Source organism: Aotus nancymaae, unplaced genomic scaffold (assembly GCF_030222135.1).
Source record: "Aotus nancymaae isolate 86718 unplaced genomic scaffold, 86718_ANA_hifiasm-v0.15.2.pri h1tg000029l, whole genome shotgun sequence".
Lineage (NCBI taxonomy): Eukaryota > Metazoa > Chordata > Mammalia > Primates > Aotidae > Aotus > Aotus nancymaae.
The window spans coordinates 60,337,111-60,342,715 of NW_026988442.1; positions in this window are offsets into that span (position 1 = coordinate 60,337,111).

Sequence of the window (5,605 nt, forward strand, 5' to 3'; positions counted from 1 at the left end):
ATGCGTTCTACTTACTATATATGTATGTATCGATAAGTGAAGTACAGTACTGCCTCTGCATATGTTAGATTTTAAATGGTAACTACTGCTAATAATTTGTGTCTTCTTACAGAAATGTCTACAAATATACAAGCATACATACATATTTTACATAAAACAAGCTCCTATATACCTATATACACCTTGTGTTTTTGACTTACTATATCTTAGATAACTTTTTATATTCATGTAGATCTATCTAATTCATTTTAATAGCTGTACATTTCATGTTAGAAGTGCCTTATTACCCCAATTCGTATTGATGGGCATTTAATGCAATCATTTCTTTATTATGAATATTGCTGAAGATGTTTCTGTTTACTCATAAAAGTATATCTGTGAACTAAGTTACTAGAAATGGAGCTGTTAGTTCAAAGGATTTGTTCAGTTTATATTTTTAAAGACATAATTGCTCTTCAAAAAGTTTGTCTATTGTAATTCTGGGTATTATCAAATGACTTAATATTAGACAAGCATTGGTGGAAAATGGCATTTTAATTAGCATTTCTTTAATTATGTATGAGATAAAAACTTTTCATTTGTTTATTGGCCCTTTTATTTGCTTTGAACTGTGTATTCAAAGCCTTTTCTCATTTTTAAAAAAGATTGAACCCCTTTTATAAAGACTAACAGGTGTTGGAGTCAAATGAGTCTTCCTTTTTTTATTCTTATTTTCCTTCAAATATTTGTAAAGACTATTACAGATATATTCTTAATGAAATAAAACATTAAAATATATTTAAAGATTCCTATATGCCCCTTTTTCAAATTGCTATAAAAGTGCCTTTATATATTAGGGAAATTAACTCCATTCTCCTATGAATTGCAATTTCTTTTTAACCAGTTCATTTTCTTTTAACTTTTACTTATGGTATTTTTAATGCAAAATTTATGTAGTAAATTTGCTAATCTTCTTTATGATTTCTGGGTTGTATCTTATTCAAGAAAGTATCTCCTCCACCCAAGAATATCTCCTAGTACTTTCGTGGTTTCGTTATGTTGTAGTTCTATCTTTATTCATCTGGAATTAATATTCATGTAAGAAACGAGATAGGAATTTTTTTTCCATTGCACTAAGTTCTCACACCATTTACTGAATAATCTTTCTTACCCTGATTAGAAATGCTACTTGTATCATTTCTATCCTCTATTCTGAGCCTGAGCTTCTGAGTCATCCTGCAGTATCACAAACTCTTTTAAATTGCTGTAGTTTAATAATGTGGTTTCATATCTAACATGGCTAGTTTCTTTAGATTTATATTTTTTTGGAGAGCAGCTACTAGCCAGCTCCGATATACCACCAAATAAAGTATTGTTGTTGTGCTGTGAAAAACATGCTTAGGCCATGCTAGGAACACAAAGCACAGAATAGTCAATTCCATTTGAAGGAGAAAGATAGTAGAGGAAGCTTCATAGAGAGACTGTCAGGTGTTTGAAGGTTTTCTTTAAAGACCTGGAATGTAACCCTCTTTTGTAGCACATGAGGCCTTCCATTTTTGTTCCGTTCTTGGATGGGATAGTTGAGAAGTCCTTATTTAGAAGAAGTACAGGCTTCGTGTCCTCAATAGCAAGATAAATAACAAAGATCCCCTGGTGATCCTAAGGTGCTGTGAGGGATCGAACCAGCAACTCCTCTGCCAAAAAGCCTTAGCTGGATTCTCATCTTTAAGTTACAAGACTGCAGGCTTTGTTTGTCTTAAGTTTCTTTCTTACTCTAGCCTGACTCTTTGCCACTCAAGGATTTCTTATTGAACAGTTACAGAACCAAACTGGGGCATTGCTAATAAGTTTGCCTCACAAAACTGGGGAATCCCAGACTCTGGAAAAAAAATTATCTGATAGGAATGTTGCTTGGAAGCCAGGAAGATTGGATTAGAAGACATTAGAGTTCCTTCCACTTTTCGATAAGCTGATGGTGCTATGAAGAGTCTGGTTGGAGTCATTTTTTTAGTCGTCCTGAAGGAGCATTGTTGAATCCCTGTAATGTCCTGTGGTTAGCGTTTGTTGCAAGGGAGATTCTATCTTGGCTAAGATGTGAGCCCATGTGGCCCTCTGGAAAGAAAAGAGGTCAGGGATATGTGACTCAGGGTCTGTGGCCAGCACACCTCCTTCACTCCTCCTCTGTCTCTCGCAGGTACCAGCACCCTCCCTGGTTCAGGCAGGGAATGAGGAATAGGTTTGTGTGAGGTGGGAGACCTGCAAGGGCTATTGCGGGATCATTTGTTGAGCAGCCAAAATGAAATGTGTTTCTCTTCCCAAGACGTGCAGTGCCTTCGCTAACTTCTTTTTGAAGACAGACAGATTCCCTGTATCGTTTACACCATAAGCACTCAATAAATAGCATGCCTCAGTAGTCATAATAATCCCTGGTTCCTTTAAGAAACAAGCCAAGCTCATGAGTAAAACCAGCATTAGTGGACACCAAACAACTGTCGCATTTCGGGCACCTCAGAGCCAGCTTGGTAGCCAGTGACCTTTCAGTGTGAGCTGGCTCCTTGGTGTTACTAGAGGCGAAGCAACTGCTTTTTCAGAGGCACGGGGCTGCCCCAGACAGCTGTGTTTGCTGAACTGTTTGATGTCACCTCTCTATTTAGTCCAGAAATAGAGATCTGAGAAAAGAAAAAAACCCAAACAATGGCAAGGTCTAAATGTAAACATAATACGGCAATGACAGTGGCTTATCGACTTAGATCATGGGATGCTTCATGGTGTCCAGGCTGTAGGCAGCAAAGGGAGGCTACGCCAAGATTTGGGGGTCCCCATGTCTCAATCAGGGTCTTCAAAGATCTAGATTAGTCTAGCATGTAAATTCCTCATTCTACCCTTGCTCAACTGGAGAGTTTGTGTCTGGGCTTCTGACAGCAAGGAGAGGCTAGAGAAGAAAGCACAGTGGGTAATGAAATGACCCAATAGAGTATTTGTCTCAGATGTCTGTAGAGAAGGAAACAAAGACCCTCTAACATGGTGATGTGGTACAGTGGTAGGAACCTGGAGCGTGTCTGGAGGAGACCCTCCTACCTCTGTTCTATGGTGATGTGGTACAGTGGTAGGAACCTGGAGCGTGTCTGGAGGAGAGCCTCCTACCTCTGTTCTATGGTGATGTCATGCAGTGGTAGGAACCTGGAGCGTGTCTGGAGGAGAGCCTCCTACCTCTGTTCTATGGTGATGTCGTGCAGTGGTAGGAATCTGGAGCATGTCTGGAGGAGACCCTCCTACCTCTGTTCCATGGTGATGTGGTACAGTGGTAGGAACATGGAGCGTGTCTGGAGGAGAGCCTCCTACCTCTGTTCCATGGTGATGTGGTGCAGTGGTAGGAACATGGAGCATGTCTGGAGGAGACCATCCTACCTCTGTTCCATCATGATGTGGTGCAGTGGTAGGAACCTGGAGCGTGTCTGGAGGAGAGCCTCCTACCTCTGTTCCATGGTCATGTGGTGTAGTGGTAGTAACCTGGAGCATGTCTGGAGGAGAGCCTCCTACCTCTGTTCCATAGTGATGTGGTGTAGTGGTAGGAACCTGGAGCATGTCTGGAGGAGACCCTCCTACCTCTGTTTCATCATGATGTGGTGCAGTGGTAGGAACCTGGAGCGTGTCTGGAGGAGACCCTCCTACCTCTGTTCCATGGTGATGTGGTGCAGTGGTAGGAACCTGGAGCGTGTCTGGAGGAGAGCCTCCTACCTCTGTTCTATGGTGATGTCATGCAGTGGTAGGAACCTGGAGCGTGTCTGGAGGAGAGCCTCCTACCTCTGTTCTATGGTGATGTCGTGCAGTGGTAGGAATCTGGAGCATGTCTGGAGGAGACCCTCCTACCTCTGTTCCATGGTGATGTGGTACAGTGGTAGGAACATGGAGCGTGTCTGGAGGAGAGCCTCCTACCTCTGTTCCATGGTGATGTGGTGCAGTGGTAGGAACATGGAGCATGTCTGGAGGAGACCATCCTACCTCTGTTCCATCATGATGTGGTGCAGTGGTAGGAACCTGGAGCGTGTCTGGAGGAGAGCCTCCTACCTCTGTTCCATGGTGATGTGGTGCAGTGGTAGGAACCTGGAGCGTGTCTGGAGGAGAGCCTCCTACATCTGTTCCATGGTGATGTGGTGCAGTGGTAGGAACCTGGAGCGTGTCTGGAGGAGAGCCTCCTACCTCTGTTCCATGGTGATGTGGTGCAGTGGTAGGAACCTGGAGCGTGTCTGGAGGAGAGCCTCCTACCTCTGTTCCATGGTGATGTGGTACAGTGGTAGGAACCTGGAGCGTGTCTGGAGGAGAGCCTCCTACCTCTGTTCTATGGTGATGTGGTACAGTGGTAGGAACATGGAACATGTCTGGAGGAGAGCCTCCTACCTCTGTTCTATGGTGATGTCATGCAGTGGTAGGAACCTGGAGCATGTCTGGAGGAGACCCTCCTACCTCTGTTCTATGGTGATGTGGTACAGTGGTAGGAACCTGGAGCGTGTCTGGAGGAGATCCTCCTACCTCTGTTCTATGGTGATGTGGTACAGTGGTAGGAACCTGGAGCGTGTCTGGAGGAGATCCTCCTACCTCTGTTCTATGGTGATGTCGTGCAGTGGTAGGAACCTGGAGCATGTCTGGAGGAGAGCCTCCTACCTCTGTTCTATGGTGATGTGGTACAGTGGTAGGAACATGGAACATGTCTGGAGGAGAGCCTCCTACCTCTGTTCTATGGTGATGTCGTGCAGTGGTAGGAACCTGGAGCATGTCTGGAGGAGAGCCTCCTACCTCTGTTCCATGGTGATGTGGTGCAGTGGTAGGAACATGGAGCGTGTCTGGAGGAAAGCCTCCTACCTCTGTTCTATGGTGATGTGGTACAGTGGTAGGAACCTGGAGCGTGTCTGGAGGAGAGCCTCCTACCTCTGTTCTATGGTGATGTCGTGCAGTGGTAGGAACCTGGAGCATGTCTGAAGGAGAGCCTCCTACCTCTGTTCCATGGTGATGTGGTGCAGTGGTAGGAACCTGGAGCGTGTCTGGAGGAGAGCCTCCTACCTCTGTTCTATGGTGATGTGGTACAGTGGTAGGAACATGGAACATGTCTGGAGGAGAGCCTCCTACCTCTGTTCTATGGTGATGTCATGCAGTGGTAGGAACCTGGAGCATGTCTGGAGGAGACCCTCCTACCTCTGTTCTATGGTGATGTGGTACAGTGGTAGGAACCTGGAGCGTGTCTGGAGGAGAGCCTCCTACCTCTGTTCTATGGTGATGTGGTACAGTGGTAGGAACATGGAACATGTCTGGAGGAGAGCCTCCTACCTCTGTTCTATGGTGATGTCATGCAGTGGTAGGAACCTGGAGCATGTCTGGAGGAGACCCTCCTACCTCTGTTCTATGGTGATGTGGTACAGTGGTAGGAACCTGGAGCGTGTCTGGAGGAGAGCCTCCTACCTCTGTTCTATGGTGATGTGGTACAGTGGTAGGAACATGGAACATGTCTGGAGGAGAGCCTCCTACCTCTGTTCTATGGTGATGTGGTACAGTGGTAGGAACCTGGAGCGTGTCTGGAGGAGAGCCTCCTACCTCTGTTCTATGGTCATGTGGTGCAGTGGTAGGAACCTGG